The sequence below is a fragment of the Oryx dammah genome, unplaced genomic scaffold (genome assembly GCF_014754425.2).
Source record: "Oryx dammah isolate SB20612 unplaced genomic scaffold, SCBI_Odam_1.1 HiC_scaffold_18, whole genome shotgun sequence".
In the NCBI taxonomy this organism is placed as follows: domain Eukaryota; kingdom Metazoa; phylum Chordata; class Mammalia; order Artiodactyla; family Bovidae; genus Oryx; species Oryx dammah.
The window spans coordinates 114,120,928-114,147,007 of NW_024070202.1; the positions used below are offsets into that span (position 1 = coordinate 114,120,928).

A 26,080-nucleotide genomic window follows, 5' to 3' on the forward strand; every position below is an offset into this window, starting at 1 on the left:
GCGACCTAAATGGGAAGGAAATCCGAGAAAGAGAAGATACGTGTATACATAGAGCTGATTCACTTAGCTGTGCAGCAGAAACTAACACACTATAAAGCGATTATACTCCAATAAACAAAATAAATACGTAAAGTTGAGCAAGTCTCTGCAGCGCCAGAGCCCACTGCTGCTGCCCAGCTCTGGGCTCCATACCCTCTGGATTCGTCCAGTAGGAACGTTTGATGCCTTCGGAGAGGAGAGCCAGGACGTGCAGTGCAGGCAGGGTGGAGGAAAGAGTCCCTGGGTCCTTCGGGGTCACGGTTCTGTTACTGAGATGGCTACAGAATATTCTGAAAGACACAGTAGAACTGGCCTGATGGAGCAAAAAGTCGTTTGAGGCCCAGAACAGTTCTCTGTCCCACAGGACGGACCCTGGGGAGCTCTGGATGGACGGAGCTGGGGAACAGGGTTAAAATGCAGCTCTAAGACAAGCCCAGGAGATGAGGAAGGATTGGGAAGCCTGGCATGCTGCTGTCCACGGGGTCGCAAGGAGTCAGACACAACTCAGCGACCACCAACAACAACAAAACAAATGATACCAGACGCGACAACCTTGACTACGGATACAAGGCACCAGTGAGCCCCGGACTCCACTGACATGTGCCTTTGGTCTCACTCAAAATGCTCTTCCCAGGGCCAGCTTCACCCAGGAGCAGAGAAGAAGGCTGTGGAGACACTGGACTTCCGGGGTGGAGACGCAGGGCCTGCGGGAAATGCTGGGGTGGGGTAGGGGGCAGGGAGGACTAAGCCGTAGGGGCTGCCACCTGCTGTGGTGCAAACCTCCCGCCTTGGTCCATTTCAGGGCACCGATGGGCACGGACGGGCTCGCAGAATTCCCAGACATTTTACAATCGGCTCTCTTACCACTGTGCCTCCCTGTGCGATTCGTATTTGCCTGAAATTCCTTAACTTGGGACAGCACTTTTGCACAACTGAGATGAGTGCAGATACATAAGGATGAGGCGATGCCCAGGCTGCAGGTGGAGTGACGAGGACACGCAGGACATCTGACCTCGGGGCTGGGAGTGGTGGCCACTGTCAGGAAGACCCAACACCCCTTTGTCACGGTTTCCGCAGCTGATGGTCCCAAATGAACAAGAGGTGAAGCCCCTTCACGCGATCGTGAGTCAGCTGGCAAGAACACCTCCTCATGGAATGCTTTCCACACTTGGGGGATTTTTTAAAGGGAAGGGCTGAAAAAGAAGGAACCAGTGGCTTCCAAGATGGAACTGTGTTTATTTCGTTTGGCCCCACCGCACGGCACTTGGATACCTTTGTTTCCTGACCGGGGACAGAACCCACTCTTCCTGCAGCAGAAGTGTCGATCTTAACCACTGGGTCACCAGGGAAGTCCCCAAAAGTGTGTTTAAAATGTATTTCTGGAGCATATTATACAAATCACTCTCTTGGTTGGTGCTATACCCAGAAGCCTGGACTAGGACCATATAATGAGGGCAGTTTTCAAACTGTGGGGCTGGACAAGACTCTTGAGAGTCCCTTGGACGGCAAAGAAATCCAACCAGTCCATCCTAAAGGGGGTCAGTCCTAGGTGTTCACTGGAAGGACTGCTGCTGAAGCTGAAGCTCCAATACTTCGGCCACCTGATGTGAAGAGCTGACTCATTGGAAATAACACTGATGGTGGGGAAGATTGGGGGCAGGAGGAGAAGGGGGTGACCAGGGATGAGATGGTTGGACGGCATCACCGACTCGATGGACGCGAGTTCGAGTGAACTCCAGCAGGGCAGCACACCACTCGGCACTCAGAGCAGGCTCCACCGCCGAGGGCGGTTCAGGCCTTGAACATTTCTCATTTCTCCTCACTGTTATTACTGTGTGACAGCTGGGAATCCAGGGGAGGGGGGACTCCTCCTCAGGGAGCCTGGCCGGCCCGGCCTTCTGATGGGGGTGGGGACAGCGGGCCTGACTCCACGGCCAGTCTCTGCAGTCAGGGCCTTCTGCTGCACTCGCTGGGGATGCGCAGGCCGAGGGGCCAAAGGGTGCGGAGCATCCGCCACCGTGTCCACACAGCCAGTGGACAAGTCCCGCCGGGCTCCGGCAGGAAGCCCAGGGAAGACCCCTTTACCGGGCAGAGCTGCCTTCTGGTTCGGCCTCTGTCCCCTGTGCTGCGGGAATGGGCCTCCCGGGTCAGCAGCCGACAGCTGCGCAGAGCCCGTTGACTCCGTTTCCCCGAGACGGTCACCGGAGGCCTGGATGAGAGGCTGGGGTTGGGGGCTGAGACCCCGTGCAGACCTGTCCTGCTTGTCACCCCCGTGTCCAGACACACCCTCACCCTGGGCCTCCGGTCCAGGCCTGCAGGGCTGAGGAGGGCTGCCGGCAGGCAGGCGCACCTCACGTAGACCAGGGCCTTCCCAAAGTTCTCCTCGGCCATGCCGTGAGGCAGGGAGGCCAGCCCTCACGACTCGGTTTAAGAAGCAAAACACGCGGAGGTTCAGAGAAGCGAAATGATTTGCCCAAGATCCCCCTCCGGGGACCAGCGGCACAGCTGGACTGGCACTCTGCCGGTTTGCTCCCCCCTGGGACCTGGGTTCGATCCCTGGGTTGGGAAGATCCCCTGGAGAAGAGAAAGGCTACCCACTCCAGTATTCTGGCCTGGAGAATTCCATGGGCAAGTCGGACATGAGTGAGCGGCTTCACTCTTTCACTCTCATCTCGTGGTAGGGATCCCCCCACCCACCCCGCCCTGCCAGGCTGCCTCTTCTGGGTTCCATGTTGGAAAAGGAAAGGAAGACAGACCCACTGCCAATGCACCCGGAAGCTTTGTGGGTCACGTGACGGTACCTGAAAAGCACAGGACCCCTCAGAGGCTGCAGGCCAAACCAAACCCCAGTTATGTAAGAGGCTCTGGGTGGGGGGGGCCCTCGGAGTGGCGGGCAGGCCGCACGCCCGGGAGCACAGAGCTGCTGGCGCTCTCCGGCTGGTTGCAAAATACCGTGTCAGATTTCATGGAAAGTTCTAAAGGTCACCGCAGCACTTGACTCTGAGTGGGACTGTGTGTCACCTCCCCAGGGCTTCCTTTCCTCGCCCCCAGAGCTGTCTGTGAGGCCGAGGCTCCCGGGCGACTGTCCCCGCCCCGATCCGGGCGCCCACGTGTCGCCCAGCATGCCTACCGTCACATACACCTCTCGGCTCCTCCCGGAACTCTGAGCGACAAGAGGGTGATTTTTCTGGCAAAGACAAACCACCTCAACTTGGAATAGTTCAAGTCACGCCAGTGGCATCTAAGCCCAGTGACATCGGGGGGTAGCTTGATTTAAACAAATACCAAAAAGGACAGAAAAAGGCAAATACCAATGGCAGTCATGATTTTTAGCATGCCAAAGTACAGCACCCCAACAGTAGGGAGTCCCTGGGAAGGACCCAGTGTGTGCTTCACTGAAATCCCTTCTCATGGGCCCTGTAGTCCCCCGGGTGTCTCTCACCAGGCCAAAGGTTCTGATGGCACCAAAGACAAGAGCTGATGCGATTTGCTCTGACTCCAGGTTTCAAATTGGCCCCACGGTGAACCCCGGACTCAAGGTCACAGAGCAAGGCTTGAAAACACCAGATTCCATAGGGTCTAGAGGTCGAGCGTCTGGCTTTTCTGTTTACTTCTTCCTCTAAGTTATGTCTCAGGGAGGTCAGAGGGCTACCAGAATATGTAAAACCCTTGTGCAAGGGTGAAGACCCGTGAACGCACAGGATCAGCAGAAAGCCAGACTGTGGTTCACCCGGCCCCTCGTCTCCCAGGCAACTAGGCACCCTCTCCATTTTTTGGAATCCAGGGCTTTCAGGAGAAATTTGAAAAGTGTCGCCGTGGTAAAGAATCTGTCTTCAGCCAATGCAGGAGACAAGACACAAGAGAGGCAGGTGCGATCTCTGGGTCGGGAAGATCCCCTGGAGGAAGGCATGGCTACCACTCCAGTATCCTTGCCTGGGGAATCCCATGGACAGAGGAGCCTGGCGGGCTACAGTCCAGGGGGCCACAAAGAGTGAGACAGAACTAAAGCAACTTGAGCATGTAGGAAAACCCCTCCTGCTTTGGCACTTCCTTCAGCTGGAAACCACTAGCTTAGAATATGAGGCCTGGGGGAGGTTTGCCTTGAGCTGTCCCTTCTGAATCGTGACATATATTCCCCAACGAGACGATACACAGAAAGGTTCCTAAGACTTGAGTCAGACACCGCAGCAAAGCAATTACCGGCGTCAGTTCTGAGCCGCTGTTTCTTCTCCCTCATTTCTCCCATAAGAAAAAAAAAAAAAATCACAATACAGCCTGAGCCCATGTCCCAGGGTTTTAAAGTAGGAAAAATACCCAGTCAGCCCCCAGGCATTTTAAACACCAAACGGCTCAGGACCTTAACCCAACCCCTCGGGCCGTCATGCGCCTCACAGGGTGTCACCTGGAGAGCCCGTCTCCGAGGCCACCTCTGCTCGGCGGCAGCGGGCGCAGGGCTGGCTGCCTGGGCTCTGCACGGGGGACAGTGTGGGACTCTTGAACTTGAACTGAGAGCACCACGTGTCTGCAGTTCCTCTTCCAGCTGAACTGAGTCAGAGGTACTCGGACAGAACCCCTGCTCACGAGCCAAAGACACTGAATTTCTCGAATGGGGAGCCAAGGGACTTTCCTCCTGATCATTTACTCGTTTCAAACAACACGCACACAGAACCCCGGTTTCTTAGCAGCAAGTTTCGATCGGGGAGAGCCTGGGTGCTGTTCAAGGCAAAACTCCACCGAAAAGCATGCAGCGGGAATGTGGAAGGAAGGACAGGGGGCAGGGTGGCCAGAAGTTCAGTCCTTCCTTGGTACCCCTGCAGTTAAGACTCTGCTTCCAATGCAGGGGATGTAGGTTCAATCCCTGGTCAAGGAACTGAGATCCCACGTGCCGCGCGGCATGGCCAAAATTTACCCAAAAAAAGTCCTTCAGTCCATACGTCTACACACAGTCTTCACACCTCAGGGGCAGTGGGATGCATCCATCCCAGGGAATCTGGTCAGGACCCCAGGTCGTCAATAAAGAGTGAGATGATATTTAGTATCTTTCGAATAAGAAAACTGCAAAGTGTCTGATGCACCAAACACTTGAAAATGCAGGTTTGGGTACTCAAAGGCTTACATTTCTGATGTCTAGGAAGTTCAGTTCCATGGCTGGTTCATTTCTCTAGGTTGACCAAATATTTAAAAATCCTATAATTTAGATCGTTTGTTGATTCAGATGGGCCTTACCCCCAGTGAATCAGATCTTGCCATAATCACTGACATTTCTCACCTCAAATCCCATTGATGGCATTGTTCTCCTTGGGGGCAATATTGTCTCTAAGGGGGTGAAAACTGGCTTAGGGTGGTGGGGGACAGCCTCTTTTTATATACAAAGCACAGTTTCATGCAACACATAAATAATATGTAGTATATCTGTCTTATTAAAATTATAAGGGGGTGACTAAGAATGCCTAAAAAGATTCCTGACGGGTTGATAAAAAGTAGATTGGTTAATTTAAAAAAAAAAAAAAAGGAGAACAGAGGGAAATTGAGGAAGACGTGGGAAAGAGAGTATTCATCCCCCACTGTGACAAGACCACATGCAAGGTCTGCCACCAATAAACGGTACAATAGTTGAAGATGGACATAATTTAAAGAGGTCCTTTATGAGGTTTTGGAGGAGTGGGGCTGGGACCTTCCCATACTGATCATTTTGCTTTCCTTGATTTTTTATTGTTTTGAAAACCATGCGATTGAACTACTTCACTGAAAAGTAAAATGTAAAGAGAAAACAAAAGGAAAACAACAAAATCGAACAAACGGTGATTAGTGTCTTCAGCAGAAAAGAAAAAATCAGCACAGCACCTTTTAAGGCAATTGTTTTATCAGAAAAAGACGAGGGACACTGTTGGAACCAGCACCTCTCCTGGGCCATCAGCTCTCGTTTTAGCCCGACCTGTCCTTGGGGACAACCTAAGAGACCTTGCCATTCATGAGTGTTCTAGAGCCCAGCTTCCTGGCCTTTAGTGACCTGGGGCTGGCTGGGGGTCCTCTGGGGTCAGAGGGTGAGGAGGACGGCATGGCAGAGAAGGAGGCCTTCCAGCCCCCGCCACCAAACAGAAACGCTCGGAGGAAGCTGGACTCCCTGCAGTCAAGCAGGAAAACTTCCTGAGGGTCGGAAGATGAAACTCAGACACGGATGCTCCAGAGAACTTGCTGTTTTTTCTCTCCCCTCACTCAAGGCTTTAAGGGACCGTCAGACCCTCAGCCAGCCTTTCCTGACGAGGTGAGGGACCCTGCGACAATACCCTCGTCCACCGGCCTGGCCTGGCCTCTCATTCTCCCTGGAGAGGCTCATTCCTGGGATCAGCGACCCGCGGTCAGGGGCAGCCACCTCTCGGGGCCCTGCTCCCCATTCTTCACGCCAACAGGTCTGAGGGTCTCTAGGGGCCTGGCACCAAGGAACAGCACGCTAGTAATTCTGGTCATCAAAAGCTTACTGTCATCGAAATTAAAAAATTTTCAGGACTTCTTGGTGGTCCAGTGGCTACGACTCCGCAATCCCAATGCAGAGGCCTAGGTTTCATCCCTGCTCAGGGAGCTAGATCCCATGTGTCGCAACTAAGAGTCCCCAAGCTGCATCTAAAGACCCTGCGTGCGGGAAATAAGACCCAGTGCAGCCAAATAAATAAATAAGAGATCCCACATACCCAATGTAGTCAAATAAATAAATACTAAGACATTTTTATGCACATCAAAGGACACTATTAAGAGAGTGAAAAAACCCACAGAAAAGAAGAAAATATCTCCAAATCATATATCTGATAAGTGTCTAGTATCCAGAATATATAAAGAACTCCTACAATTCAACAACAAAAAAGACAACCCAAATAAAAACGATAAGATATTTTCCCAAAGACAACATGTACATGAAAAGATACTCAATGTCATTAAAGAACAGCAAATCAAAACCACAACGAGATGCCACTTCCGATCGACTAGGAAGGCAATAGTACTAATAACAACAGATGGAAAGTAGCAAGTGTTGGAGGGGATGTGGAGAAGTGAAAACCCTCATCCGTTGCTGGAGAGAATGTAAAATGGGGTGGCCACAGTGGAAAACAGTTACATCACTCCTCACCACGTTAAACAGGATAATCAAATGACCCAGAAATTCCACTCTCAGGTATCTACACAAAAGTACTGAAAACAGGCGTCTAAACAAAACGTACGCATGAATGTTCATAGCAGTACTAGTTACACTAGCCAGAAGGAGGAAACCACCCAGGTGTCTACCAATGGAAGAATGGATAGACAGAATGTGGTCTGTCCAGATGAAGGAATATTATTCAGTTTCATGAATATTATTCATGAAAAGGAATGAAGTACTGACACACACTCCACCATGGACAAATCAAAACAATATGCTCAGCGAGAGAAGCCAGACACAGAAGGCCGTATTTTGTATGACTCCACTTAAACGAAAGTTCCAGATCAGGCAAATCCAGAGACAAAAAGCAGATCAGTGTGGCCAGGAGCTGAGTGGAGGGTGAGTGTGGAGCAATGGTTACTGATATGAGGTTTCTGCTGGCGTGATGAAAAAGTTCTAGAACAAAAGAGTTCAACTACAGTAGATACTAGAAGAAAATACTGGTAAATTCTATTGGGTTGGTAAAAAACCTCATTCAGGTTTTCCTGTAACAAAAAGACAACCCAGTTAAAAATGATAGACATTTTTCCAAAGAAGACATGTACGTGAAAAGATGCTCAGTGTCAACCCTTAAGGAATTTCTGGCCAACCCAATACAACCTGGGTTTAGGGAAAAGTTTCCTACTGATGTCTAAGTGCTGTTGAAGGGCCATCTTCATGTCTCTTGAGAATCTTCTATTCATGTTTCTTGCTATACCAGCTCAAAGATACCACGATTATGTATTTTTACAGCTATATAATACTATACCGTGTGGATGCACCTTTTTAATCTTATCTAACCACTCTCCTAAATTAAGCATATTGCCAGCATGTCTGCTGAGAAGGCCTAGAAGCTGTGATATCTCAGTTGCAAAAAACATACTTCAGCCCTTATTTCTAATGCTATTCACCATGCTGGGAGGGATTGGGGGCAGGAGAAAAAGGGGACGACAGAGGATGAGATGGCTGGATGGCATCACTGACTCAATGGATGTAAGTTTGAGTGAACTCCGGGAGATGGTGATGGACAGGGAGGCCTGGCGTGCTGTGATTCATGGGGTCGCAAAGAGTCGGACACGACTGAGCGAATGAACTGAACTGAACTGAACTGATTCACCGCCTGAAAATAACAAGGGCTGTCTGGAGAAATGGCTGATTCCAGGACTGGGGCAGGGAGAGTTCAGGTGAGGCTGGGTAGTTTTGTTGCATCAGAAAATAAGAAGTGTGTGCACGGACACAACTTAGTGACTGAACAACAAGCGTGTGCTGGGGGGGACAGACCCAGGACACGGGGGCCAGCCCAAAGGGGCTCCCGCTGGCCAATGGAACGATTTGAACTTCAGAATATGACAAGGGCAACTGAAACCTGTTGACTAAAGCACGAGCCCGTGATCATATCCGTGCCTACAAACATAAGGGCAATTTCTTCCTTCGTAGGAATTCCAACCAATCAACGTAGAATTAATGATCATGTAAGAAAATACCCCACCCACCACTGCAGTAATAATTCAGGCAGAATAAATGACTGATGCTAAAATCAGCAATTGAAAGCTGGATGAGAAAGAAAATATTTACGTAATTCTAAAGGAGTTCCCCATGAAATCTTTACTGCTTACAAAGGGGAAAGGAATAACTTTCCTAATTGGGGTAGACACCTCCTCTAACCAAGTGATCAGTTAGTGTCACACAGAAGAGATCATCATGACACCCCACGCTCACCTCAGTGAGGCCAGCACAGGACACGGGACACGTGGCCTCATGCCCAACCAGCCAACCTGAATTGAATCCTGAGGAAACATCAGACAAACCACAGTGAAGACGTCAGACAAACCACAGTGAAGGACATCAGACAAACCAGAGGGAAAGATGTCAGACAAACCAGAGAGAAGGACAGTCTGTGTGTGGTCTTGAAAAATGTCACAAAGAAAAAAGATTGGGGGCAGCAAATCGAGAGGGACGGAGGAGAAGGGACACCCAAACACAGAGTGTGACATGGGCTTCCTCTTCTGAAAACGTCACCGAGACAATCTGTGAACCGAGAATACAGTCTGCAGCTTAGCAAAGACAGCTGTATCAACGTTAATTTCCTGGTTTTGATAATTAAACTGCAATTGGAAGAATGTCCCTGTTTTTAAGAGACGAAGTATTTAGGGGCTGGGGACATTGTAACTGCAGCTTCCTCTTGACGGTTCAGATTTCATATAGACACACACAAATACATATTTTATTGAGAGGTGGGAGCGGATATAAGCAAATGTGGTCTCAAAACATTAACCCCGGGGCATCTAGATGAAAGGGGTGGGAGAACGCTTTCTACTGTTCTTGTAACTTTTATATAAGCTTGAGATTTTCAAAATAAAACGTGACTTTTTAAAGAGAAATTAAGCAATAGTCAGAGATGGGCTTCCCTGGTGGCTCAGTGGTAAAGAATTTGCCGGCTAATGCAGGAAAGTGAAGCGAAAGTCTCTCCGTCGTGTCCGACTCTTTGCGACCCCATGGACTGCATGGTCCATAGAATTCTCTAGGCCAAAATACTTGAGTGGGTACCCAGGTCTCCCGCATTGCAGGTGGATTCTTTACCAGCTGAGCCACCAGGGAACATAGGTTCAATCCCTGATCCCCGATCTGTGCTCCCCAACAAGAGAAGCCACCACAATGAGAAGCCCGAACACCGCAATCGGCGAGCAGCCCCTGCTTGTCTCAATCAGAGAAAAAACCCTCACGGCAAGAAAGACCCAGCATGGCCAAAAATAAATACACAGACGGTCAGAGCAAGAATGTAGGAACCTCCCTGGTGGTCTAGTGGTTGAGACTCTATGCTCCCAGTGCAAGGAGGACTGGGTCCATCCCTGTTTGGGGAACTAAGAACTTGCATGTTGCCTGGTGCAGCCAAAATAAATAAATTTAAAAGAAATGTTATCTTAAAAAAAAAAGTCCAGGGTTTGATGGCATCTCCTTTTATTGTGTCGCATGGTATAGAATCATCGCCGGAGCAGCCCTGAGAGACCCAGAGAGCTCTACAGTTTGCCCAGGGAAAGGAGATTTTTGTCAGGTAGCTTCTCCCAGATGACAGTATTGATGGCCGCTCCCTGCAGCCCAGCCCAAGCGGGCTGGTCCGCGTTTCTCTGCGTGGTGGCCAGCAGAGGGCGCTCTCGCCAGGGACCACGCGGATGCCCGGCCACATAGCTCTGCCATGCGCTGGCTGAACTTTTCAGGAAACTCGGATGCCACACATACTTTTCCTTTCTTTGCGGGCAGGCAGGATGAGTCACGTTTTTTTTTTTTTTCTGAAGTCTGCAGAGCCACGGGATCCAGACCTCAGCAGCTGCCTGGATCCAGAGGGCTCTGGCCTGGGTAGTGGACCGAGGATGGGGCCCTGAGCCCCGGGACCCGGCAGGGAGGATCTCGCTCAGCCAGGCGCAGGGTAGGACTCGTGTGACTCCAGATCACAAACAACCAGCGGGGCCAGGGCCGTGGGGACCAGTGGCCGCAGGCAGCCCCGGGGCCTGCCTCCCCTCCCAGTTCACGTGCAGTCTCACCCCGAGCCCGGATCCTGCCTCCAGCCCCATGCACCTCTTCATCTCCGCATCCAGGCTGCCCTGTCTTCCCTCCAGCGGCCACTGTCGAGTGGGACATTAGGGCGAGAGCAGAGGGCGGGGCAACAGCTGAGATGGACAGCAGCAGGGTGTGCTTTAGGGACACTCTCAGGATCAGCATCTACAACCGGAGGAGGACTGGGCCAGGGCAAAGTGCAGAGGCCACAAAGACCCAGCCAGGGCCCCCACCCAGAAAGCTCGGAGAGGGGACAACCCTCAGAGCTGCCCAGAGAGGGCTGAGGGGCTGGTCCTTGACAGCCAGGCACCTTCGAGGACCCAGAGGGCAGGAGGCCAGGTGAGCAGTACAGGCTGCGGTCAGAGCCAGCCCAGGGCCAGAGCGTGGAGGGTGTAACAAGACCAGATTTTCACTCGAGGGGATCAGGGAGACACTGAGGGGTCGAAAAGGGGACGCCGAGATGGCCACCATCCATTAAAACAGGGGCCAACCCTGCTAATCGCCTGCTTCTGCACATAGGGATTCACTGGGACACAGCTTACATTTTGTCTGCAGCTGAGTCATGGCAGCAGAGACCTGGTGATCCACAAGCCCTAAAACATCTCCTATCTGGCCGTTATAGCAAGGGGCTTCCCTTGTGGCTCAGATGGTAAAGAATCCGCCTGCAATGTGGGAGACCAGGGTTCAATCCCTGGGTGGGGAAGAGCCCCCTTGCAAGGGAAAAGCTACCCCCTCCAGTAATTTTTGCCTGGAGAATTCCATGGACAGAGGAGCCTGGACAGAAGACTACAGTCCATGGGGTCGCAAAGAGTGAGACAGGACTGAACAACTTTCACTTCCCTTTTATAGGAAGAGTTTACCGATTCAGTTCAGTTCAATCAATCGTGTCCAACTCTTGCGACCCTGTGGACTGCAGCACGCCAGGCCTCCCTGTCCATCACCAACTCCTGGAGTTTACCCAAACTCATGTCCATTGAGTCGGTGATGCCATCCAGCCATCTCATTCTCTGTCATCCCCTTCTCCTCCAGCCTTCAATCTTTCCCAGCATCAGGGTCTTTTCCAATGAATCAGCATCAGGTGGCCAAAGTACTGGACTTTCAGCTTCAACATCGGTCCTTCCAATGAATATTCAGGACTGATTTCCTTTAGGATGGACTAGTTAGATCTCCTTGCTGTCCAAGAGACTCTCAAGAGTCTTATACAACACCACAGTTCAAAAGCATCAATTCTTTGGCTCTCAGCTTTCTTTATAGTTCAACTCTCACATCTATACATGACTACTGGAAAAACCATAGCTTTGACTAGATGGACCTTTGTTGGCAAAGTAAAGTCTCTGCTTTTTAATATGCTGTCTAGGTTGGTCATAACTTTTCTTCCAAGGAGTAAGCGTTTTAATTTCATGGCTGCAGTCACCATCTGTGATGATTTTGGATAATTATGATAGGCCTTTTAAAAAAGGATTTAATTAAGAAACCTCCATGAAGAACTGTGTTTTGTGTTAACAAGTTTTAAACGTCCTACTCAAACCAACTTTCTTTAAGTAAAAACTTGATGGAGTCATCAAAGCCAGGTTGATAGAGCAGTTCCAACCTGCTGGTCACTGAAATAGCCTCTCCAAGAGAGGACTGGTGTTGGCATGGAGGTTCTGAGGCCTTGATGTCAAGACCCAAGTACCAGGGATGAAATCCCCCACGTCTGACCCTACTCTAGAAGGGGGCACACAGGCCCCGAGCCCTGGCATGTGAATCGATGACTCAGAGGCTCCAAACTAAAAGCTTAAAAGCCCAAGTTCGTTCCTCCACACATAGTACAAAACTCTTGGCATTTTATGGGAAAACAGACTTTTATTTGAAAAATAAACTCCAGTTGCTGGGAGAGAAAAGAAGAGCGGTCTGTGATCCAACACAGAGAGGAGCCAGAAAGGACACAAGGTTCACAAGTTCAATAAACCTCCTGGGAAGCTCATTCGCATTTCAAACGGCTCTCCTTACATCCTTTGATCATACCCACACACCAGGAGCGGGGGTTTAAAGAAGCGAGATGTAAATAACCCAGAATCACAGTCACCCACAATAGAACATTAATATTTTAACTAGGAACAGAAAAGTAAATGTCCTCGGGGTGTTCGAGGTACACATAGCTTGGGTCATGGCTGTGAGCTGGTCCTGAGAAACAAGTTCAAACCTCCAGCATCTGGCATCTCCGGCAAAGCCCTCAGAGTGTCCTTCCAACCCTTCTGGTTCTCTGGGCCCCGAAGTTCCCAGCCAGACTCCTCGCTCTGTGGGCAGGCGATCCACGCCTGTCCTGCTGTTTATGACCATCTAGGGTGGCATTTCCCAAAGTGCAAGCGCAGCCCCATGCCTGCCCCCTCGGGCACCCCGCCGTGTGGGGCAGAGACAACATGCAGGTGCCACCAACCCAACGAGGGTCGAGTCAACAGCAGCGCACGAGGCCAGGGTAAATATTGTTTCATGAGAAATGGTTTTTAGCCGTCCATGTGACTGTGCTGGGTTACGATATAAAATGTATTTCTGACTGCGGGGCGCAACCAAGCAGCTTCAGACCAGGGTTGTGGCGATGCTCCGCGGCCTTGTCGAATGCCCCGGGCTTCCCGCTTCCCCGCTGGGCTGCAGCAGCCCCTGGGTCCTGAGGTCGCCTTGGCCTGTCTGTCCTACAGACCCTGCAGTCGGGACTGAGAAAAGCCCTCGGGGTCATCAGAGTGGGTGGCTGTCCAAGTCTGCGGCTTTCAACATCTTTTCTCTAGTGGGGCCTCCCAGGTGGCATAGTGGTGAAGAACCCACCTTCCAATGCAGGAGACCCAGGTTTGGATCCCTGGTCAGGAAGATCCCACGGAGAAGAGCATGGCAACCCCTTCAGGACTCTTGCCTGGAGAGTTCCATGGACAGAGGAGTCTGGTGTGTCCACGGGGTCACAAAGAGTCGGACACGACTGAAGCGACTTAGCACAGCACAGCACGGGACAAAGCTAAGTGCCCCAGTGCCCAGTGGGGCCGACTTCCGTCAGCCGCGGTCACTCGGGGTGGACAGCTGCCCAGCTGGGACACGATGCCATTTCTTGCTCAGTGAGGGGGAAGGGGGCAGCTAGCAAAAGCACTCCAGTCTCACCCCAGCAGCTCACATAGGTCGATCAATCGTGGGTTCTGGGAAGCCCACTGCTTCCAAAAAAAGCATCTGTCGCATCTGTTTTGTTTTTGCTTTTTGGAATCACTATTAACTTTTATTTCCTTTTGGCCGCAAGGAAGCACATGGGATCTTAACTCCCTGACCCAGGAGGGAACCTGTGTCCCTGCAGGGGAAGCCCTAACCACTGGACCGCCAGGGACTCCCTTGCCCCTGGTTGTGATGCTACAGCCCCGTGTCATTTATACACTAAACGTGCCAGCGACCCCCAGAGGATGCAGCCTTGAACGTCCATAATGTACATCGTAGTTGGACTACCTTTGCCAGAACCTTCCCCGAGAGTTGGTCTGAGCCCGAGGATGTTGGGGAAAGTTAAGATATAACTTAAGTTTTATCTGAGAGCCTGGCAGACCGCTCCAGGCGAGAACAGTCAGGCGAGGCTTTCTGGAGAAGGCCAGGTGGGAGGAGGTCTCAGAGGAGGTGGTCATTGACATCCAGGTCTATATTGGCGGGCCCGACTGGGCCCCCGCCTCTGCGTTCACCATCTCTCTCTGCACAGCAGCCAGATGAACCCCTCCATGGAGCAAGTCATTCCCCCACGACACTCCCCTGGACCACTCCATGGGGTCCTGGGCTGGCCTGCAACCCCAATCCCTGACCGCCCCTCCCTGGCCCTCCCCACGTGGTTCCAGCCACACTTCCTGCCTCCTGCAGGCTTGGAGGCCGCCCCAGCTTCTGGACACTTCCACCGCTGTCCCCACGGCCAGGCACGCCTTGTCCCCACCCCACCTGCCCCACACACCTGCCTCAGGCACCTGCCCCAGGCACCTGCCCGGCCACACCTGGCTCCGTCCCGCCTCTGCTCAGATGCCCCCGTCTCAGCTTTCGTGAAGGTCCTGCATGAAAGAGCCACCCCTCTCCCCGCGTTTCGCTCTTGGAGCGACAATTCTCTCAGAGTCTGCCTCACCTGTGTACTGTCCCCGGTGCCCAGGATCTCAGTAGGCTCTCATCAAACAAGGACCGAATGAATATTCAGTGTGAGACTGCTCCCCTATAGAAGGCCGGGTCAGGCTGGTCAGGGGTGAGATCCGCTTCCTGCTCTGTAATATCCACTTTTTTTTTTCTGTCTGGGAGTGGCTCAGACGGTAAAGAATTCACCTGCCAATGCAGGAGACCTGGGTTTGATCCCTGGGTGGGGAAGATCCCCTGGAGGAGGGCATGGCAACCCACACCAGGATTCTTGCCTGGAGAATCCCCATGGACAGGGGAGCCTGGCGGGCTGCAGTCCTCGGGGTCGCAGAGAATCAGACAGGACAATGACTAAGCACAGGGAAACCCAGGCAGGAACCTCAGGTCCAGCTGCGTCCACTGGGTTCACACACGGGGTTCTATCGCCCTCTAGCGGTCACTCAGACACGAAGCCGGAAAAGCCCCGGAGTGTTGCAGGCCTGAAGGGCTGTTCCCAGGCCTCCCCCAGGGCCCTGGGGCCCAGAGCTGCCCCCTGCCACATTTTTCTGTGGGAAATCAGATTCGAAGAGGCATTCAGGAGAGAAAGGTGGAAGGCGGATACACATTCACCCCGTCTTGTCTCGAATGTGGGAGAGATTTAACGCGGACCTTCTTCCTCTGCTCTGTGCTTCCTGGTAGAGGGGCTGCCCCCAGGGGAATCTACAGGAGTGGGGACAGCCACCCCATCAGAGCCTCAAGTCATCGAAGCTGTTCAAAGGCAAACTTGAAAAAGAATTTAAAAAAAAGGCAGGATATCCCTGGTGGTCCAGTGGTTAAGAATCTGCCTGCCAATGCAGGGGACACCGGTTCAACTAGTCAGCGTAGTTCCCACCTACCTCGGGGCAGCCAAGCCCACAAGCCACGGCAGCTGAAGCCCAGATACCCAGAGCCCGTGCTCTGCAACAGGAGAAGCCGTCACAATTGGATGTCCACACACCAGCCCTGGGGAGTGCAGAAAGCTAGGGAGAAACCCTGGGTGCAGCAACAAAGACCCAGGAAGCCATACACAAACAAATAAACCAAAGTCCATTTGTATCCATTAAAAAATGATTAAAAACAAAAAAAGCCACGTGGAAGGAATGGTACAGAGAAAACCTAGAAAAAGTGAATTTACAGAAGGCAGAACTCAGATCTAAGACATCGCCCAAAGGCGGCTTGATGAGCTTGCTAGCGTATTTAGTGTGTCAAGGGAGAGTTTTGGAGGAAAAAGGCTGGTGGGTGAGGTAGGGAGGGTGCTGGCATGGATAACGAGGCTTTTTGCTAACCTGCACTCGGCCCCTCCTCTGGCTCAATCGTGGTCACTTAGTAGTATTCATCCCTCACCACCTCTTGCCCCAAACCACCCCACCTCCTCCTCAAGTGTCCCGTTTCCCCTCTTAGCACAGGGAGGGGGTGGGTGGGTGGTGGTGGTGAGGGATTCAAGTTTGTCTGAGTGCCAACCAGTCCGCTCCCCCACCCAGCCCTGGATCTGGAATATTCCAGTTTTGCCTTAATTGCCATCTGGACAAACGTCACCTCTGCCACCAAGATGTGTAGCTTAGTTAGGGCTCTTTAATGACATCATAACCGAAACAAACACACAACGTAAAAGAGATTAAACTGTCAGGATGTCTATTATCTAAAATACCGAGCTCCGCGACCTTGCCCCCCGGCGGCCCGCCACCCTCTCTGTCCGACAGGGTCCCTATATGCCGAGGTGCCCTGGAAGCCATGGGCTCTCACCACGGGGGAAGAGGGGAGGGGAATCAGCCGGCGGACATCCCTCTTTGTGGGCGGGGAGGAGGCGCCTTTGCCTTGATCCCTTTCAGGGTTCCACTTACATCCCGTTGGTTCACCCTGAGGCCAGGGACGTGGAAGCCAGCATGTCCTCAGATTGTCTACAACTCAAGCACGGAGGCCCGTCTCACAGGCCCGTGCATCTCTGCTCCACCTAGCAGTGCACCCAGGTCTCTCCTGTCGTGAAGCCAACAAGCCAGCCCTTAGCGCCCATCTGCTTCCGTCCCCCCGCCCAGGTCAGGATGGCCTCACTTGATGCCACAGCAGGATTGGAGCCCGGGGTTCTTGGCAGTGCAACCTCAGAAGGGTTTCTCTCCTGCTCACGTCACAGTCTCACACAAGCAAGGTGGTGGGGCTGACCATACTCCCCCCGCCGACCCACCGGGACACAGATCCGGTTTCTTGCCTCCTGCAGCCCCATCACCTCCACCTTCTGCGCCTCCAGCCCAGCAGCTGCAGATGGAAGACCTCCCATCTGCCCGGAACCGTCAGCCCCTGATGGAAACCCCATCGCGTGGTCCCAACGCGGCCTCAGCGAGGGGCCAGAGCCCCCCAGGGGCTGTGGGTGAACACAGAGACCCTGCCCTGAGCTGGCCTACCCTTCAGGCCCAAATGCGGTGAAACGCGGTCAGTGTCTTCAGTCCTCAGCTCCTAGCAGCTTCCTTCCCTTCCCTGCCACCCAAACTGCTCAATCGAAAATCACCAAGGAGTCTGTGCGCAAGTCACCAGGAACTAGAGAGCAGGTCCGGCCTCCTCTCCCCGCCGGAGAAGGTGGGGGTCGTCTGAGCCCCACAGCCCCGTCCTCACGGACGGTGGTCTCGTGACGCAGAGATCAGGGTCTGACCTTGACTCACATGGGGGTCATCTGAGCCCCACAGCCCCGCCCTCACGGACGGTGGTCTAGTGACGCAGAGATCAGGGGCCGGCCTTGATTCACAGAGCTCAGCCTCTGGTCTGCTGACCCTCATCACTTGCCCACGGCCGGTCCCTGCATCGGCTTCCTGCGGCTGCCTGCACCGAGAGCCCCAAATCAGGTCGTCAGAAGAGGGTTCCCTCACAGTCTGGAGGCCAGAAGACAGAAATCGCAGGGTCCGCAGGGCTCTGCCCCTTCCTTGCTCTTCCAGCTTCCGTGGCTGCTGGCAGCCCTTGGCCTGGAGACACGTCACTCCAGTCCCCACCTCCGCTGTCACACAGCATCCTCCCCGTGCGTCTCTGTCTTCCCATCACCGTCTTCCCGACTCTAGTACGGCTCTCCCTCAGCTAAGTACACCTGCGGTGACTTGACTTCCAGGTAAGTGACTTGATTTCCCACGTAAGTGACTTCATTCTCAAGTAAGTGACTTGATTCCCAGGTAAGTGACTTGATTTCCCAAGTAACTGACTTGATTCCCAAGTAACTGATTTAATTTCCAGGTAAATTACCTGATTCTCAGGTAAATTACCTGATTCTCAGGTAAGAATACAATCAGAAATACTGGGCGTTAGGACCTCAATGTATCTTTGCTGAGAGGAGACAAACCTACAACAGTTACTACAAGGGTTAAATAAAACTCTGTCTTTATAATACATCTAACAGTGTCTGAAGTCAGTTCTTTTTTAAATCGGAGTTTAGTTGCTTTCCAGTGTTGCGTTAGTTTCTGCTGTGACACAGCAGAGTGAATCAGCCGCGAGTATACATCTGTGCACACGTCTACGTGTATATGTGTATATCTACTCTGCGTCACAGCAGAGCGCTGAGCAGAGCACCCTGTGTTATACAGCGGGTTCTCATCAGCTAATTTTGCATACATAGTACAGTCAAAGCCATGGTTTTTTCAGTAGTCATATTAGAGACGGACCATAAAGAAGACTGAACACCAAAGAATCTATGCTTTCAAACTGTGGTGTTGCAGAAGACTCTTGAGAGTCACTTAAACAGCAAGGAGATCAAACCAGTCAGTTCTAAAGAAAATCAACCCTGAATAATCATTGGAAGGACTGATGCTGAAGCTGAAGCTACAATCTTTTGGCCACCTGATGCAAAGAGCCAACTCACTGATAAAGATGCCATTGCTGGGAAAGACTGAAGGCAGGAGGAGAAGGGGACGACAGAGGATGAGATGGCTGGATGGCATCACTGACTCAATAGACATTAGTTTGAGCAAGCTCCGGGAGATGGTGAAGGACAGGGAAGCCCGGCGTGCTGCAGTCCACGGGATTGCAAAGAGTTGGACACGACTGGGCAACTCAACAACCACCAAGTGTCTTACCCTCCACCCTCCACTAGGAGTCAAAGCAGGAAAAGCATTAACTGCCCCGACCTCACCGTCTGGATGGTGAAGGCATGTCAGAAGGACACCGTTGAGCACCCAGGGTGGAGAAGGAATGAGCAGCTGCTGCAGCCAAAGCCGTGAACAGAGCCGAGGCTGGAGCCCCAGCCTCACGCCCCGCGGTGAGCCTGTGTCCTGTCCCTACCCAACAGCACGCTTGTGGGTTTCTACCAGTGCAGCTTCCTCTCAACTTCTGACCCCAAACATTACTGGCCCCAAAAGATCTCTTTACAAAAAAGGAAATCCATCTTCCAAAGGCAAAGATAGCCCATCACCAAGAATATTTAAAAAATGAACGTGGCTCTGAAGGCTAGTCTCAAAGAAGACTTTCAGAAGTGGGAGGGATTACTGTTTCTCACCGTGAAAGGAGGCGTAGATGGTCCAGACTTTGCACACAGACTAGTTCCCCCACTGCCCGTCTTGCTGGCACCCGAGGGCCCCAGGGTGGGGGTCAGGCCTGGTCCTCCTTCCCATCAGCCACCCCCAGGCCACTCCCGCTGCACACATGGCTGCCTCCCCGCCCGGTCACCATCCCTGGGGAACTTTTGAGAAAAAAGTTAGGAAAGAAATGGATTTCCCTGGTGGCTCAGATGGTAAAGAATCTGTCTGCAACCCAGGACACCTGGGTTCGGTCCTTGGGTCTGGAAGATCCCCTGGAGAAGGGAAATGGCAACCCACTACAGTCTTCTTGCTTGGAGAATTCCATGGACAGAGGAGCCTGGTGGGCTACAGTCCATGGGGTCACAAAGTGTCAGACACACCTGAGTGACTAATACTAGGAAAGAAACAGCAGTGGTGAGAAATAAAGGGCAACATAGGGGTATTTCCAATCGCCCCAGGGCCTCTCTCTTCTGTCACATTTCCCTGCAACTGGCTCCAATGAAGAGCAGGCAAATACAGGTCATGCAAACAGACACGGGGTGTCATTGAGCTGCGGGGGGATTTGTATGCTCAGGGAAGTCTCAGAGGTCCCCTTCTCAGCTCCTAGAGGACCAGTGGGGGTGGGGGGCGTTGGCTGCATGTCTGCCTGAATCCCAGGGGAGTACCTCGGGGTCTGTAGTCTCATCAGCGTGGCCTGCCCAGGGAGGCTGTGTCTCCCCGTGGGTGAGTCCCAGCGCCTGGAGAAGATGCTGCCCTCCCCCATGCCCATCTTCAAGGTCAGCTTTGTCCTGGAGTCGCTGGCTGCCACGCTGCAGGATGGCTTCATAGTTACGGTGCGGAGCCGGGAACTTGTGCAACGCCAGGCGCTGCCCGCAGGCGACACAATCGTGGCCTGCCTGGCTGCCTCCCGGTTCTTTCTGTATGGGGTTCAGTTCAGTTCAGTAGCTCACTCATGTCTGACCCCAAGGACTGCAGCACGCCAGGCCTCCCTGTCCATCACCAACTCCCAGAGTTTACCCAAACTCATGTCCATCGAGTCACTGATGCCATCCAGCCATCTCATCCTCTGTCGTCCCCTTCTCCTCCTGCCTTCAATCTTTCCCAGCATCAGGGTCTTTTTCACAGGGTGGCCCTTCATAACAACCTCTCAAATTCCTTCGGTGTTAGTTTCAAAAGTTCTTTCGAAGTCTCCTGGAGCTTCATCAACAGCCTCACCTCCTGGCTGACCGCCTGTCTTTCGGTCTTCCACTGTGCCAAGACTGCCTCCTTCTTGTACCCTGTCTTCTGGCTGAAACAGGGGGTTCCTGAAACAAGGTGCCCAGCTTCTGCTGGGTGCCCTGATCCTGTCTGGTTCGTCGGTCATCTTATCCGCCACGAGGCCTCCAGTCCTTAGGCAGATGGTTGCCACGCAGGGTTCCCATGGGAACCACACCGTGGCTGACAGGCTACGGACCGTCTCTCTGTTCTTCGTTCTGCCCCACGTGGTGGTCGGTTCCGCCCCTCCGGCTTCTGGTGTCCACCCTCTCGCTCATGTTCTCGCTGCGTGACCCCAGTTCCAGGGCTCACGCCGTGGCCCTGCAGTCGCTTGCCTTCTTCCTCATCATCTTCTACACATCGTACTTCCTGTTGCTGGTGTGGCTGTTACGAACGTTGCCAGGCTCCAGGAGGTGCTGACCTCTGCGGGCATCTATCTACACTCCGGCTTCTTGGCGCGGCAGCCCCGAGCTGAGAGAGGTCCTGACGAGCAGGCTCTGGGGAGCCCTGGACAAGGAGCCGCTGGTCTCGGATTGTCGGTACCAACAACTACCATCACCGAACAAGCTCTGAGTGGCGAGAACGCACAAGGTTTGGGTTCTCGCACCCTTTCATTTCCCTCTTTCTTCCCCATCCTTTCTACACCCCATTAATTATTTTCCTTTTTTTACGTCTTCATTGAATTTGTTATAGTACTGCTCCTATTTTATGTTCTTTGGCCATGAGGGGCGTGGGATCTTAGCTCTCGGACCAGGGACCGAACCCACACAGCCTGCCTTGGAAGGCAGAGTCTTAACCACTGGACTGCCAGGGGATCCCCACCACCAGCCCTTTTTCCATCCCTCTCTGTTCCCACCATCCCTTCTGCTGCTCCGAGCCCCTCGTCTGGGTCCCAGGGTGGACTAGGATGGTGGCCTCATTTCCTTAAAAGACCCCCTCACTCTCTGCACAAGCGGTCCTAATGATATTCTCCAAGCATCAGTTTTGTCCGTACTCCCTTAATGGAGGCCTGTAAGGGTTGTTAGTTGTCCTGTGGTTAACCTAAAGTTATTATTTTTTTAATGGTGACATGTTGTTGTTGTTTAGTTGTGAAGTTGTGTCTGACTCTTTGCAACCCATGAACTGCAGTACACCAGGCTTCCCTGCCCCTGGCTATCTCCTGGAGTTTGCTCAGACTGATGTCCCTTTGGTTGGTGATGCTATCTAACCATCTCTTCCTCTGCTACCCGCTTCTCCTTTGGCCTTCGGTCTTTCCCAGCGTAGGCTGTTCTGTGTCGCCCCACGTGGGTCACCTGCCCTTCTCACCTCTGCCCTGCTCTCAGAGCTCAGCGTCTCGACTGCAGCCCAGGAAAGCTGCTTTCTGTCTCCTCCCCGCAGCCTGCCTGGAACTTCCTCCTGTCCTCTCTCTGCCGTTCCCTCCTTCCGCGCCCCGTTTATGACCAATTCCACCCTGGAGCCTTGTCATTTGGTCCCCCGGGAGCCTGAGGCCGTCGACGTGTTCTGCACCACTGCGGGTCCTGTCCTGGATCCTGTGTGTTTGCCGCGTGTTGAACTAGGAGGAACTGTCTGATGTGGAAACGCTGTTAGGTTTTGGCCAACAGAAGATAGAGAAAGGAAACCGAGAAAATTCACTGCTGCTGCTGCTGCTAAGTCGCTCAGTCGTGTCCGACTCTGTGCGACCCCATGGACTGCAGCCCACCAGTCTCCTCCATCCATGGGATTTTTCCAGGCAAGAGTACTGGAGTGGGGTGCCATTGCCTTCTCCGGAGAAAATCCGCTACAGTGCCCAAATCTAGAGAATCTTGCTTTTCCTGTCTGCACACCCAGGAAGTGAACCCTGAATGTTGACACCTGGGACACCGAAGTCTCCAATTAAGTTTTTGGTGTGTGTTTCATGATGCACCTAATGGATCAGTGAAGTATTAACAAGCAAATGAGTAAAATAAACAAATACGCACATGATGGAACGAAACCCAGCGCTCACGTACGAGGCACTGAGAACAAGCCCCGTAGACAAGGATAATTACTATCAATGATTAGGGAGCGAAGTGGAGTAACATGAGATTCAGTCCTTCTTGAGGTCCTGCCTGGCTGACCATGCCAGACTGTTTTTCTTCCTTTCTTTTTTTTTTTTTTTAAGACTTTCATCTTATTATTTGCAGTTCACAAACAGATGGACACGCATTTCCCTTTCCTCACCTTCAAAAGCAAGGCCATCCTCAGGCAAGCTGTAAGAAATCTTTGTTTTCCTTTTGGAGATAAGCTTCGCTATTTTCTGGAAGCTTCTACTGCCTTATGGCCATGTAAGACTTCTTGGGAACTAGACGAGATGTGGGGCTTCCCTGGTGGCTAAGCTGGTAAAGAGTCCACCTGCAGTGTGGGAGACCCGGGTTCAGTCCCTGGGTTGGGAAGATCCCCTGGAGAAGGGAAAGGCTACCCACTCCAGTATTCTGGCCTGGAGAATTCCATGGACTGTATAGCCCAAGGGTTCAAAAGAGTCGGACACGACTGAGCGACTTTCACTTGAAGACGAGACTGAAACATGTTCTACCCTGTGGGGCCCGTGGTTCAGAGACAACAGCTTGAATCTGCTGTTCCAAGTGCAAACAGCCACAGGGGAGAGAAACAAGGGCGTGCCTGTATCACAGTGATTAAAGTACAAAAACGAAGAAAGTTCTGGGCTGTCGTCTGTTATTAGAGGAAGAGACTGAAAGTGGGTTATTGCTTTGCTTGGGATGGCTGACCCTGATCCTCCAAGGGAATTAGGCTTGCTGCTAGTTAACTGTGGGGCTGGGACAAGCGTGATGAAAACCCGAGTTCCCAGGACACGTCTGGGATCAACACGCCACTGGGCCAGGAGCCCAGGGGAAGGCTACAGCCATGGCATTCAAGAAGCCCCTCCAAGGGGTAGGGTCCTTGCAGAGCAAAGGGCTGGCTCTCCTCCCGGGGAGAGAGCGCCAGCCAACCGAGGTCCTCGCTGCTCCCAGCAGCAGACGAGCACTCGGAACTGTAGCCTCTGTCTGCATTTCCTCTCTCTCTCTTTAAAAAGATATATGTTATTTACTTGTGTGACTACACTGGGTCTTAGTCACCACACGTGGGATCTAGCTCCCCGCCCAGGGGATCGAATCCAGGCCCCCTGCATGGGGCCCACAGAGTCCCAGCCACTGGACCCCCAGAGAAGCCCCTGCCATCTTCTCTCGCTCTCAGTGGGTCTGAATCCTTTTCCTTTCTTTCCCTTTGAAAATGGCTCTGCAGGATTTCTATCTTCCCCCTTTCTCCGAATAACAGACAACGATGTTTACCACACTTGAGGGTCACCTGGGGAGTCTGCAGCACATTTAGATCCTGTGTCAACAGACGACAGAGAAAGAGAACAGAGGAACTCTGCCGCGGTTCTTAATGTGGAGAATCTTAACTCTCCCCCGGAAGTCACAGGATGGGAGGACGGTGCAGACAGCACTGGAGGAGAAACGGGCATCTCATCAGGCCGAGGCGGAGGGCTTGGTCCAACACACCCACATCCTTAGCGGTGACGCTCAGACAGGATCGGGGAAGCAGGGGGACGCTGACCGCCGTGTGCGGGGTGATGGGACGGAGCTCGATGAGGGCATCTTCGTGGACGTGGGAGGCTGCGTGTGCCCACAGGCCGGGCAGTGGATGCAGAGAGTGGTGTGGGTGCGTCCTGGCTGCCAACTGGGCCTCTCCTCCTGGAACTTTCCGCCCACCTCTAGGGCGGGCTCCTGGTCACTCTACTTTAGCTGTTTGACCCTGCCTCCCAGCTCCCCCCTCAACAGGACCCCATTGGTTCAGAGATCCCAGCTGGGCTGATCAGATATCCTAGGATGAGGCATTTGGAGTGGCTGGTGGAGAGACGCAAAGACTAGGGATTCTCTGCATCTCCGTGAATTCTGGCCGCAGGACCTGCCAGAACTAGCCTGGCTCCTTCCCTTCCTAAGTCGCAAGCATTCAACTCCTCTTTGAATTCTGTAAATACACCCAACTTCTTCCATCAAACTGTCTTCTTTGTTTTTATTTTTTTTTAAAGTGAGTTGTGGGGCAGGAAGTAAAAGGATGGGGGGCCAAAAATGGATTCAGAAACCAGGCTAGAAATGCTCTTAACACCCTGGCTACAGAGTTGGTTCCAATATTCCCAGCAGACAATGCAGATGGGAAATGGGGTTGTTACACCATCACAGTCTATGACACACAAAAGCCAACCAGTTGCTCAGAAGTACAGCTATTCTTGGTACCAAGATGGGAAATTTCTCCCAGGGGTCTCGTGTGACAAAGTGTCCCCGCGACATCTTTTCACAGCGTGTTCCATGGGCTGCCGCTTATAAGACCCTTCACACAAGCCGAGGGCGTTACTCTCAAGTTCAGGGTTACGAAATCAGTTCCGGGGCAGTGAGTCCAGGCACCTTGACGTGGGTGTAGACTCAAGCAGGAGGAAGAGTAGACAGATTGTATGCCCTCCACGAAAGCCTCACACCACACGCGATGGGAAAACCGGGGGACCAGGGCCTGAGGGGAGGACCCCATGAAGCAGGGCACGTGCTGCCTGTATACAGACCAGGGCCTTCACGCTTCATCAGCAGGCTGGGCAGGGCTGGTTTCTGGCTGGGGAAGGTCAAGGACGTGGGCTCCGCGCTTCAATGGCAACAGCATGAGCTACCGTCCCTGGTCTGAACACCCCCTCCCCACTCCCGCCACCAGAGAGCTTCTCTAAGGAAGCTGAGCCCCAACGCGACCTAATCAACGAGTGTCTTTTTACCAGCAGCCCCGGCCACTCCTGGGTTCGATCCCTGGGCTGGGAAGATCCCCTAGAGAAGGAAATGGCAACCCACTCCAGTATTCTTGCTGGGAGAATCCCATGGACGGAGGAGCCTGGCAGGTGACGGTCTATGGGGTTGCAAAGAATTGGACATGATTGAAACAACTAAGCACCCAGGCATGCACGTTTTCTAGCCAAGCACACTGAATGGCCTTTAAACTCACTGACCAGAAATGGGCAGCATGGACTCCTGGCACCAGGAGCTGAAGGTCGGGCATGCCTCCAGGACTCATATGCCACCTGCAGGCTCCCCCAGACCTCCCAGACTCTGCATCTTGGCTGCTGCCTTCTGCCTTCAGAAGTGACCCTGGTCTTAACAGGATGACCATCCTATGCCCACAGGTCAGTCCTCCACTCCCCAGCCAGTGACGTGAACTGCAGGTCCTGGATTTTCTGATGTCACCGGTGGACTGGGTGGGATGGCTGTGTGTGTGTGTTAGTCGCTCAGTTGTGTCCGACTCTTTGCGACCCCGTGGAATGTAGCCCGCCAGGCTCCTCTGTCCATGGGATTCTCCAGGCAAGAATACTGGAGTGGGTTGCCTTTTCCTCCTCCAGGGGATCTTCCCAACTCAGGGATCGAACCCACGTCTCCTGCACTGCACGTGGATTCTTTACTGT

General features: G+C 52.7%; 1 protein-coding gene across 2 annotated transcripts in view; it reads right to left on the reverse strand.

The window, feature by feature from the left end:
- PRKAG2 (protein kinase AMP-activated non-catalytic subunit gamma 2) overlaps window positions 1–26,080 on the reverse strand; it is a 305,785-nt gene that overhangs the window by 178,859 nt on the left and 100,846 nt on the right. The window lies entirely within an intron of this gene.